This window comes from Macaca nemestrina, chromosome 2 (assembly GCF_043159975.1).
Source record: "Macaca nemestrina isolate mMacNem1 chromosome 2, mMacNem.hap1, whole genome shotgun sequence".
Taxonomy (NCBI): domain Eukaryota; kingdom Metazoa; phylum Chordata; class Mammalia; order Primates; family Cercopithecidae; genus Macaca; species Macaca nemestrina.
The window spans coordinates 95,483,014-95,495,997 of NC_092126.1; the positions used below are offsets into that span (position 1 = coordinate 95,483,014).

The following is a 12,984-nucleotide window of genomic DNA, read 5'->3' on the forward strand; positions in this document are numbered from 1 at the left end:
GGAGCAGGCAGGACTAGACACATAGGAGCAGAAGACAGATAGATCTCAGGGTTTTCATGAATTCCGGCTAGAAGTATAAAACCATGTATCTGCTCATATGTGTTACTTCCAATGCAACATACAAATGAATGAGTTCCTTCTGGAGATACATCCCTGTGGGCATTCCAAGGGCACTGACTAAAAGTCCATTACTCTCTCTGCCACTTAAGAAAATGCAAACTAGAAAACAGTCAAATGCATTTTTTAATTGTTCATTCATTCATTCATTCATTCATTCATTCATTCCACAAATATATATAATCTACAATGTGCCAGGTATGGTGCTAGGTACTGCCGATCCACAGGTGAAAAGATATACAAACTCCCTGCTGTCATGAAGCTTACAGTCACATTGTTTGGCCCTTGGTTTGCTAAAAGTTAATTAATTTGACACAGCATACCTTGGTTATTCTGATCTCTTCTCTTTGGCTCCTTGGCACTGGTCTGTAGACTGTAGAAAGAAGAGAAAGAAGCAGGATTTAAGCTAATGGAGGGATATGACTCAATCCTCAACAAACTCTCAGTCCACTGGGTAGGGAGGAACTGGCCAGGATGGAGCCTGTGCCCTTCCCTTTAGCACTGGGGCCATCACAGTAATGTGGCTCTGTAGTCACTCTAGAAATCGTCATTAACCATTCATGGTCAATGGAGACGCATGGCTCTTAGTAGAGGCTGCCATAATATGCTATTGTAGAAGAACATTTCACGACAAGTTATGGTCAGATTGTTAACTTTATAAAGTAATTTATAAAATATTATCTGCAGTATGATACAATTTCAGTTAAAAGAAAAAGCATCTCTATGCACAAAAAAAGATAGCTAGAATATATGACAACATGTTGGCGATGGATATAGTTCTGTTTAGGATTGTGGGTGCTGTGTGTGCATTTGTGAATACATGTGAACATGTATGCATATGCTTTTCAAATGTTTTCTAAATTTCCTGCAAAGAAAATGTACTAAATTATTTAATTATAAGGAGAAAAATTGTATCCCTCTCCCCAGAAATCTACATCAAATATTAGTGCAACAGAAGGTGGGCTCCAATGAAAGAGGAGCCAGACGCCTATCTAGGCAGCCTCTTCCTCCTCTGTGGTTTAGGAGGTGATATTGCTTGACCTGTCCACACTTGGAAGTAAAGCTCTGAAGTTTTTCTTGTCAAATTTTACTTGGACCTATTAGCCCAGAGCAAAGTAGTAACCACAACTTTTCAAGCCCTGCTATTAAGTGCAGTTATGGTGATATTTCATCACCTATGAATAGTTGGTAATTTTTACAATAACACTTAATCTACCAAAATAAATTATACATGTATCAAAAACGTCATTAACAGAAACTTAACACAATGATATCAAACATATGACCTTTCAGCAAGTAAGATATGTATGTGTTTATATATATATACACCCACACATATATATGTATCACCCTTTCCTCTATCCATCCATCAATCGTTGTATTAATCAATCAATTGAAAAACCTGTTTAAGCATCTCTCTACAGTCCATTATCCACATTGAGTCAAAGAAACATGGCTTCTATGCTTTGCAGCTTGTAGTTTAAGAGAAGACAACAATGGAGGTAGGCACGGAGGATAAACAGACAACAGGTAAAACACTGAACATGTATATATATATGTGTGTGTGTGTGTGTGAATATATATATAGTATTTCTAAATCAGCCAAGGTGTTATCCCAACCTGAGACATATATATTAAAAAGAAAGAGTGTGCTAAAACAAAAACAATGGTATAGCATACTTTCTTCCATTTTAGTTTGTTTCTTCCAAACCGAATCCCCACTCCCTTTGCTTGGAGGAAATACAAGGCCATTCTCCAGTGAGGGGAAAGTAAATGATTGTGCAAACTCAGACAGAATCAGCCTGTCACAAATTGGCAAATACAATTAATGGTTAGTTGTCTACAATGACTTCAGTCCTGTCACTTTTCAATTTTCTGGTCAGCATTCCAAAAAGGAACCAACCCTAATTAGTAAAATAATTCTTCAGGTCTTTATAGAGCTGATTCTCTATAAAGCTCTGTGAAAAGCTTATTTTTGTTTGTTTTGTTTTAAAAGTTATCATAATTCCCTTACTCCAGTATGAGAGATAAGAGCACTTACATGCTTAACCTACCTTCTAACTAGAAAAAATATTTTCAACAATTACTATTATTTTTTTAAGCACGCCTCTAGGCGCACTGAGTTTCTGCTGCCATTAGGTAATCTGTGCTGAATGGTTAAAAAAAAAAAAAAAAAAAAAAAGGCATGCAAACCCCACAGAAAAAAAGTTGTATTTGAAAGCTAATAGGAGATTTGCTTCACCCATGTGAATCATCTCTGGAAAATAAAAGAATCTGATTGAGAAGATGATATGTATAGCTAGCACATAGTCAAAATTACAGATATACGTGTAAATGGTTAAAATTAATTACTGGCTCCATTTAGAAAAGAATCTCCTCTGGACAAAAGAGGGTTTGAGTACATCTCCCTGTTCTTCACTCCTCTACCTTTGAGCTTTTGGGGGGCCAGAAATGCTAACCTTAATTAATGGAAGACCCACTAGACCCCAGGCAAGGGTTTGGGTCCCAGGCCCAGGTCTCCTCCTGCGCCTCTCCCGGGAGTAACGAGCAAGCGGGCTTCATTACTGGCAGCTGAGGGGAAGGGTCACTGGGAATGGATTTGCAGGGCCCTCATTGAGCGATCACTCCATGCTGAGAGGAGCTGGCCGTACTCTGGGACACCTGGTCATTAACATTGCTAATTAGCAGCCATTAATCAGGACGCTCGGTTTTTTTTGTTGTTGTTGCATGTCACCGGCTCAGAGGAACCAAGTGAATAAGAAGATTGTTTCATTACCTCCACAAAAGGTAGAATGAAAGCAGTTCCCATCAGCTCAAGATGAGATGGATTAAGGGAAAGGTTAGACAACAGTTTGAGATGAGCTGGGGAGGGGGCGGACGGAGGGGGCCGGGAGACCTGAGCTGTCTGCCCAGGGAAAATCAGTCACCTATAATTAATGAAATCTTCTGCAACCTAATTCTAATCACCGTGTGAGCGGTTCTTCAACGACCAAATTTTTGTATTTTAAGAGCTTTATTTTTTTCTGTTAGTACAGGGAATTATCTTTAAGTTATTTTAATTCTGTTTGATACTCACTAGGTTTTAAGTTTGATATTTTCAGCCTTCTCATTCTAAATTCATCTTCTCCTTCCCAAAGATTATGAAGTCATTTAAAATTTTAAGTAGTTATAACTAAAACACTTTTAGAATATCTTCACTATTTTATGATTACTTTCCAACCAATGGTCAAAAAGTAATTTTTAAGTAATTTATTCTACAGTTTTTAGAATGGGAATAAGAAGAAGAAATGGTTTATTCTTACTACTAACTGCACCCAAAAGTCAAAAGGGAATAAAATGATTCTATCGATTTCTATATAATAATACTGAGAAGAATAACATGTCATTGAAAAGGGGTATGGAGTGTGTGTGTGTGTGTAAATAAGTTGAGTTCTTCTTGTTAATTCAAATGTAATGTGATAAGCATTCTTTAATGGAATGTTTTCTCTTCTGGAATGTAGTGTTGTGTGTATATACCATATTATATTTATCTTCATTTCTGGAAAATGGAAATCCTGGTAACTGGTTGCATATCTCACAGTTGTTTTAGTTATCGTTTTCCATCTAGAAAAAATGCTGTGAGAATACTTATTTAATTAGCAACTAGTTAGCTATGAATTCATTCTTTTATTAAAATGTTTTCACCCAAGAACTGCAAAACAGATCTTGACTTACATGGGAAGCTCTCTTTATTAAAGAAATAGTGAGCATTTTATCCAGCTTTTTGCTATGTTTTGCTCTGAGTTCCGTGGTGGGTTACAAAATGTGGTTTGCAAGTGGTACTAAGTGACTAGAAAGCAGAAATTGCCTAAGTATTTCGTAGTGTTGTGACCTCATTTGGACATGTGTAATAAATATATATTTGCACATATAATATGTACCCCTGCATTTTCAAAGCAAAATTATTCATTTAATGTGCCCTACATTTCAAACAATAAAAGGCTAAACTTGTTTTTTATGTACTAATTTGCTCTGTTTATGAAGAACTATGAAGTTTCGGGGGGAAGGAGGCAAGTATGTAAAACTAATCTGTAGAGCATTTCAATTGGGTTGGAAATCCATAATATGATTTCTAGGACTTCATGGGAAAGTTGAACGCTCAAGGGGAAATTACACAAAGAACAGCTGAGAAAAAGTTGCATTCTGGCACAGAATCATGCAAATGGGGCACATTCTTCAGTTTTCTCATGACGGATTGCCTCTGAAACCACTGAGCCAAGCTGCAGCAATGCTAATGAGGGAGATGCATCAATGAACAGTGTCATCCCAGGGGCTTCTGAAGGGGACAAGGGGGGAGTGGGGAGGACAAGAGGGACTTGGAGAAGGAGGAAGGAAGAAAGGAAGAAGAGAGGGACAGACAGAGAGAGAGAGAGAGAGAGAGAGGAAGGAGAGCAACTGAATTTTTAATACTTAGGCCTAGGTTATTAAAAAACAAAACCAACTTAGCAGGTAGGATGGAAGGTACAAAATGAAGAGTGCTATAATTCTATCCTTTTCAGATTTGAAGGATTTTAAGAAAAAAAATAAGATGCGAGAGAAAACTTTTTAAACCATCTGCCCATTGAACAAAAAATGAAATTAAAGTTGGAAGCTAAAATGCTTCTGCCCAGAGAATAGCTTGTGTGTGATTTCTTTATAAGGACTCCAGACTACAGTGAAAAAGACTACGCGATCATCTATGCCAGGAAAAAAAAAAAAAAAAAAAAAAAAAGTAGCACTGTTTCAGTCTAAACTTCTTTGTGATTTCTCATTTAAATATTTTTTTAATTGTAAAAGCATATATTTGTAGCTCATTTACACAAATGAAAGATAGTTTGCTTGTCATATCAATGATGTTTTGAAAGATTTTTTAATCTTTATGAGCATACACAAAAAGATTAGTTTTTTAAAGAATATTTCTCTTGAGATTAGCAAATGATTACTTGTGTAGAATTCTGTGAGCAGATACATCTTTCTTGAGTTGCCAAAACCATACATATCACTTGCTTCCATACCCACCTAGTAAATACCAAGTTGATAATTTGCTTTGCATTTTACTTCTATTCTGACTTCCAATGCAGTATGTTTCTGGTGGAAATTAAATCAATAGCTACTTACTGAGTGGTTATTACATCTAAGGCACTTAAAGGTATTTTTATAAAGAAATTTGAAAAAACACATAACACTGAAGTTTCAGAGCTTTAAAGTGACATCGAGTTTCCAGACATAATGAGTTAACTCCCTTTATAATAACACCACGGTGAGCACAGCCAATTTGGTATTGATGTGAATTGCGTGGTTTACTTCCAAAATGTCCCACTGAAATGTACTCAGTGCTAGTTCAATCAAAAGTAAAGTTAAAATGCATTATTTTTTCTCTTCAATATCTTGTTTTATGAGCATTTAGCTTTTTAAAAATGTGAACAGTCAACTGTGCCCCCTGTTTGTTAGCACTGCTAATTCAGGTCCTTTAGCTAGGTAAATAAACAACTTAAATTGAAAAAAAAAATAAATAACTGCGGCAAATTTAAATCCTTTAAGTAACAAAGAGTATATAAGGAATTCTGCTCTAACACATCAGTATAGGTTGGTGCTAGAATAAAATCCTTTTTGTTATTTTGCTCAATTTCAACCAACAGGAGCTACATGATTCAGAATTAAAGCTGAAAAAAAAAAACCCAATTTGCTCTATTGTGTATTATAGTTCATATGGTATAGTTTCCAAGACCACCCACAGTTCTGAGACTGCCTAATGGAAGATTGTATCAGCTGCTGTACCTAATGACAACTAGATGAGTTAAGAATGAAGTGTTAGCCTTCATAGTACTTGTGGGCATAAAACAGATTACTCATATCATTTTAAAGATAACCTTGAATGAATGCAAAATACATTCATTCGTGTGACACACTTCTAATCAAGTACATTACCTATTAAAATTAGCTCAAAAAATTTTCTAAGATAAAAAATTAAAATATATTGTATTAAAGGATCTGTTAACATGTATTTAGACGATTTTAAATTATACATTAATGGAAAATGCAAGGCATGTTTCTGACATCTCACCAAGTTATTTAACAGCATAATCATGAACAATGTTATTAATTGATAGTTCACTATTGTCTATCACACTTCTAAGAGATCCTAGAATGTCTCAAAAACAAAACAAAACCAAAAAAAACAGAAAACTTGCCCTCTGGAAAATCTCTAAAGGAGAGAGAATACATTTAAACCACAAGACACACGTGATAAAGGCTGAGGCAGTCCCTTTTCTTGCTCTCCTGCCTTCTTTCCAAGAAAAGGTATTTCTTTGAAGTTTCCTGTTTTGTTTATTAAATCCCTGTGGTTTACTCTACAATATGGCCATGTTAGGCTTAATATAAATATGATTTAAATGACTATTTAATTTGCTTGCTTGCTTTTAAATCTTAAAGTAAAAATGATACTCCAGGAAGATGTATCGTGTTAATTCCACTGGGGAATACCGTTAGCCAGGATGAGCAGGTGTGACCATCAATGAGCTTGCCTCTTATCAGAAGAAACTCTGGTCCGAAGCCGGGCTGCAGACGCACTGTGTGACTTTGGGCAGGTCAGTCCTGTAGCTGCTTTGGTCCTCAGCTTTCTCATGTGTAAAATAAAGGAGTTAGATTAGGCATTTGATCTGTAAACTCTTTTCACTATTTGGATGTTGTAATAATTCTGGTGACACATTTTGTTTTTCAGTAAGAGGAATGGCTACTAAATAATTAGGGTAGATTAACTCTGTGCATCTTTTCCAATTTGAGGATTGTGAAAGTGCGTGGCCTCCATATGTGAAATGTAAAAATAAAACCCTACTTACTGTTTTGGCAGATTTAATCCTCCAAAAGTTTAAGTAACAAAACCTGGAAAAAAAATCCTACTTATATTTCCTTTTGCTTTTGTATGTTTAGTAAAACCAAGTTTAATTTGAAACAAGTATTCCTAACCCTTATTAATCAAACCTTTTTCCTGCAGCGTAATTCCAAGAGGAAGATGCAGGAAGAAACCAAAAGACTTTTAGTTGTTTGTGCTTGTTCATTTTAAAAATGTCTAATTTGTACACAGTTAATCCTTAGACTCAGTGTCCAATACATCCTTAACTGTGGCAGTTTGGTTTCTAGCTTAGGCTCTGGAGTCAACCCTGGGTTGAAATCCTACATCTATCATTTAGTTATGGTGTTATTTACCTTCTCTAAGCCTCAGTACTCTCATCTGTAAAATACAGTTAATAATAAGACCTCATTGAGTTTGGGGAAGGAAAAATGAGATAATACATGACAAGTGCTCGGCACAGTGCTTGCTCCAACGTAAGTACCTTATTAATGTTGTCTTTTATTAATACCATTACCACATGGTGAGAACTGATGCTCCCCTTAACATTAAAGGCTCACTGTCAAAGTAAAACAGGATCATGAAGCATACTGGACATTTATAATAGGAAAGTAACTCAGCTCACTTAGCCAAATGTTGTCCAAAAAAATACTGTCCCTGATCAAAAATCTTCAAAAAATACTGTCTTTGATCAAAAACCAAAGAACTTCCATACTTCCTACCCCACTCGCCTGCATGATCTCACCCCCAAGCCATTATCATGGTGCTCAGCTTATATATAGGACAGTCCTCTCTGCTGGGATGGTGATGACCTGCACTTTCGCCATCAGTCCCTGGAGATCATTTCGAGGTTATTGCCTGTCCTAGCTGGCCCAGTGTGACCCACCCTGCAAGCACCCTCAGGCTCAATTGGTCAGATTGCTCATCATGTTTCACCCTCCCCTCTGTGCCATCACCTATATTTCCACCTCCTCTCGCTCCTCTCCAGGGCAGCCTTTCTTCCCAGATTTGAGTCTGGCTCTCTTAACTCCTTTATTAGCTCTCTGTTTCACTCAGCATCAAATCTAAACCACTTCACATGGCCTTCAAGTCCCGTCCTTCTTCAGCTTCAGTTTCTGTCTCTGCTCTCCACCCACCTCCCAATCTGCAGCTATGGTGATCTACTTAAAGTTCTCGAAACTCCCCATACACACCTTCACCTCCAGGCCTTTAGGGGTCCACTCCTTCCCTGAACTTCTCCCTTTAGACTCCCCTCACTGATTCCTGTTTTAGCCTTAAGTTCTCAGCCTATGTGGAAGCCTGTCCTGACTTTAGATTTGGTTAGGGGCCTGCTCATGTGTTCTATGAAGTTACAGTCCTTACCCTTATCAGAGTTTTTATCAAATATCATTGCAATAGACTACATGCTTGTATCCCCAACGCAGAGTCTTTCACATAGTAAGTCCTCAGCTAAATATTTGTTAAGTAGGTTTCTTTGTTTGTTTGTTTGTTTTTTGAGACAGAGTTTCGCTCTTGTTGCCCAGGTGGGAGTGCAATGGCTCAGTTTCAGCTCATTGCAACCTCCATCTCTCAGATTCATGCAATTCTCCTGTCTCAGCCTCCCGAGTAGCTGGGATTACAGGCACGCACCACCACACCCGGCTAATTTTTTGTATTTAGTAGAGTTGGGGTTTCACCATGTTGGTCAGGCTGGTCTCAAACTCCTGACTTCAGGTGATCCACCCACCTCGGCCTCCCAAAGTGCTGAGATTACAGGTGTGAACCACCACACTCGGCCTAAGTAGGTTTCTTTTCTATCTGTCACAGTACTTAGAACAATGCTAGGATCATCTTCACTTACCAATATAAAACAGACACATTGATCATAAAAGTCATCCTTAATAAGCTTCATCAGGCCGGGCATGGTGGCTCACACCTGTAGTCCCAGCACTTTGGGAGGCCAAGGCGGGTGGATTACCTGAGGTCAGGAGTTCAAGACCAGTCTGGCCAACATGGCGAAACCTTGTCTCTACTAAAAAATACACAAATTAGCCAGGCGTGGAGGCAGGCACCTGTAATCCCAGCTACTCGGAAGGCTGAGACAGGAGAATCACTTGAACCCAGGAGGCGGAGGTTGCAGTGAGCTGAGATCATGCCACTGCACTCCAGCCTGGGTGACAGAGCAAGACTCCATCTCAAAATAATAATAATAATAATAATAATAAGCTTCATCAACTTTAGAAACTGCCATTAACCAGCCAACCACAGAACAGATGTAAGCCTAAAGAAACACATCAGCACTCACCATCCTGCCATATTGTCCTGGAGAATAAAATCATGGATGTTGTAAAGAAATCATTTTACTAAATTTCTACTGAAATTTCTACTGAAGAAATATTTTCTAGCTTATTTATGCATCTTCGAGGCCATGCCTTCCATCTGAAGCCTGAAGAACATGGTGGGAGGAGTGTCATGGGGAGATAAAGGCAATATAGCCATTAAGAATGACTGGAGGCCAGGCGCGGTGGCTCAAGCCTGTAATCCCAGCACTTTGGGAGGCCGAGACGGGCGGATCACGAGGTCAGGAGATCGAGACCATCCTGGCTAACACAGTGAAACCCCGTCTCTACTAAAAAAGTACAAAAAAAAAACTAGCCGGGCGTGGTGGCGGGCGCCTGTAGCCCCAGCTACTCGGGAGGCTGAGGCAGGAGAATGGCAGGAACCCGGGAGGCGGAGCTTGCAGTGAGCAGAGATCGCTCCACTGCAGTCCAGCCTGGGTGACAGAGCCAGACTCTGTCTCAAAAACAAAACAAACAACAAAAAAAGAATGACTGGAAAAATTTACAAAGTAAAGTCATAATGTGCTTGTGGAAGGGTTGGGGATGTAAATCTTTAGAAAATGTTTTATTTATGATTAAGAAAAACTGTGAGGTTTACCAATCCTTTTACCTCTATAGTGCATTCGGGTGTGGGTATATGGAGGTGAGCTGAGGAGTTCTCAGCATTGTGTTTTATGACTCACACTAATTAGCTAAGAATTGCTCTTCTTTCTCTACTCTGATTTTACCCAGTGTTTTACCCAGCCATTCTGTCTTGCACATCACCTGCTACTACATGAATACCTCAGATACCTCAGCTCTGATCACAAATGCTTTTTTTTCTGGAATATCCATCTCAATCCATTTCTGACCATATTTCACCTTCTCCAGGCTTTTGATCCCCTTTTGACTCCCCGTTTTAGTTCCTATTATGGCCATTTAGATCCTAGCACTTGTTTCTCCTCGTTTTCCCCTTGACATTCTTTGAGAACTTTGGTTTGCTCGGTATTTGACTAATCTACGACTAGACCCCAGTTCTCCTGTAAGAGCAATTGTTTTTGTCTCTCTCTTACTAGAAATACATAGTTCATACACATCATGAGCCAACTTTAAAACATAAATAGCCATTTTAGAGCCAAATATTCATGGTGGACTTCGGGCCACCTGAGCCACAAACAACACGTTTGTGTGGAGTACGTTTCCCAAAGCGCAGGACCTGCAATGCGCGGGGACATGCCCCAGGAGGAGAGCGGTATGCAGTGGTCCACTGGCATGGCATTAAATGCCGCTGGTCCACAAAGTGAGAGAGTCGCTCTCTTTTCAGTTCTCTTTTAGTCCTTCTGATCATAGTAAGAACAGAGTCTCAGTGCTCATCTTAAACACCTTTCCTACACTTTACAACACCTCTAACACGAAACAAAGTAACAGCAATTGTTTGCGTTTATTTAATTTTTATAGTTACTTTGTCTTTATGGTAAATTGCATTTGTGTACCGTTGATAGAAGTGATATTTTTGTAGCAATTAATTTCTTTTGCAAGTAGATTATATTTAAAAGCAAAGTCCATATAAAGAAAATACTATTTAAACAACAGTTTAGGTATTCGTAGCATGTAGCTGTGATAAAAATCATGACAGTGGTTATGAATAGCTGGATTTTGATAAATAATGAAAAAGGCCAAAGTTGCAGATGAAAATTATAAATTAGCACAGGTGGCAGTAATAGTTTAGATATTTTCTGACTCTCAAAATATCAGATTTTTTAATTTCAGGAATAAAAGTATTTTTTACTAATTATCTAAGCATTTTTAATGTCATGAAAAAAATAGAATCTCCCCATATTTTTATGCCTCTCCCTTTCTTCCTCAAAACCATGAAATGATTGTTCCATAGTCTAAAGCACTCATGGGTAAAACAAAAAAAAAGAAAAAAGAAAAAGGACCTTTTAGTCTCATAATTACCAAAGGAATAAGCAGAACCTTGAGAAAACAAGCTGGTGTTCAAGAAAATAATTTTCTTTGCCAGCACCTAACCACCAGCCTCTTTCTTAAGAAGAGGATGAGGCCCACAGGGTAATAAAAGGCCCTATAGAACCACATAAAAGTTCCACATGTGCTACTCCCTGAGTGGCCTTCAAGGGGGTTAGGACTGGAGGGGGCCAGGGGACAGGGCTCAGAGTAAAACAAAACAAAAACAACAACAACAACAACAACAACAAAAATCTTGCTTCCAGAGAAGCAACTCATCTTACACAAAAACTAATTAACATGACAGTTTCCTGTTTGCAGAAGATGTTGTTATCAGTGAAAAACAACAATAATAATTGTAATAATAATATAAGCCCTAGCAGTTGGGGTTTCTGCAATTACAGTGTGAATTGCATGAGAGGATTATATGAAGTGCTCTTGGCTTGGAGGGGGAAGTAAGACGCTTCAGCTTGCAAGTCACAAGCAGCTGCTTGGGGGCCATGCACCTGCCGGTTCCAAGGCTGTTTTCACCTCGAAAGGAAAACAGGCCCCTTCTCTTTCCCATTCACAACCCCCAATCTAAAAACCACCGCAAAGAAGGAGGGAGAAATGGAGAGGAAAATGGAAAGGAGAGAAAGGCGGAAAGAAAATAAAACTAAAGATGTTCATCCATAGCAAGCAAGTCTCCCCCACTTAGGAAGAAAATTGTGGGGCTGGAGAGCAGCAGGGAAGGGGGCAAGTGGGAGGGAATGACTTCATTTTAATGCAGCAACAGACAGAGTGCGATCTGATATTGGCAAAGTTTCAACGAAAATGGGGGGCGAGGGGGTGGGAGGAGAAGAAAGGACTCTTTTACTGTTTCATGCTTCAAGTCTTCCCGAGAAGCATAAGCTCCGCTCGACATTCTGGGAATAGCAATGAGGCACACACAACAATCAAAACACACTAAATCTGTTTGATGATTCAAACACATCATGCATCTGCACCCATAAAATAGGACTTCAATTAAATAACCTTGCAGATTTGAACAGAAAAAGAAGGGAGAGCATGAGGGTTTGTAATTAGTAACTCCGAATACAAGCAGTTTTGTAAAAATTAGGTGTTTGCACACTACCCTTCATTCTAAAGTGAGTTGCAAGCGTGTGCTGTTGGAGAGCTCAAGCAGTTCCTCCCTGACGTTTGCTGGAAGTTGTGTTTTCTGTCCTCACCATGAAAACTATAGGAAGTTGTTTCAACCAGGCCTTTACCAAAGAAGTGAGAAAAAGTCTAAATGAGGCTTTTTTAGATCCACATTCACACAAATAAATGCACATACACAGACTATTCTCAGTATTACAGTAAAACCCTCTGTGGTTTACTAAAACAAAACAAAACACTCCCCCCCCACACACACACACAATAACCAGAAAAAGAATAAAAGCTCCGCATCTCAGATCAGGTCATGTACAAACCACAATTTTTGTTCCCAAGAATTTTTGCTTCCAGGGATTTCTACTTCCACAGTAAGGGAGAAGTTATTTCCCTACATAAACATGATTTGGTCTTTGCACATGTGACCTATCATATATGTTTGTATCCACGCTGAACAATAACACACACAGTCTGCTCTGAACGATGTGCTTGAGTGCCCCAGAAAAGGCCTTTTTTGTTGTTATTAGAGAGATCCAGATTCACCTATTTTCAGACTGACCTCCAAATAAGCTTGGCCTGGTCTCTGCTTGCTTTGAAAATATCAAA

General features: G+C 38.6%; 2 long non-coding RNA genes across 6 annotated transcripts in view; one reads left to right on the forward strand and one right to left on the reverse strand.

The window, feature by feature from the left end:
• Positions 1-12,984, reverse strand: part of LOC105480096 (uncharacterized) — a 121,401-nt gene that overhangs the window by 79,359 nt on the left and 29,058 nt on the right. For 3 of the 4 annotated variants that reach the window (XR_011619932.1, XR_011619929.1, XR_011619930.1), the window contains 2 exons: positions 6,660-6,751; positions 441-490 (listed from right to left, as the gene is read on the reverse strand). This is a non-coding gene — a long non-coding RNA (uncharacterized lncRNA). Of the gene's footprint in view, positions 1-440; positions 491-6,659; positions 6,756-12,984 lie in introns of all 4 variants that reach the window. The other variant, XR_011619931.1, reaches the window with a different exon arrangement.
• The window catches only part of LOC105480093 (uncharacterized), a 112,100-nt gene continuing 101,928 nt past the window's right edge, over positions 2,813-12,984 (forward strand). The window contains exon 1 of one of the 2 annotated variants that reach the window (XR_986283.3): positions 2,813-2,956. This is a non-coding gene — a long non-coding RNA (uncharacterized lncRNA). Of the gene's footprint in view, positions 2,957-6,624; positions 6,723-12,984 lie in introns of those variants that run through there. The other variant, XR_011619933.1, reaches the window with a different exon arrangement.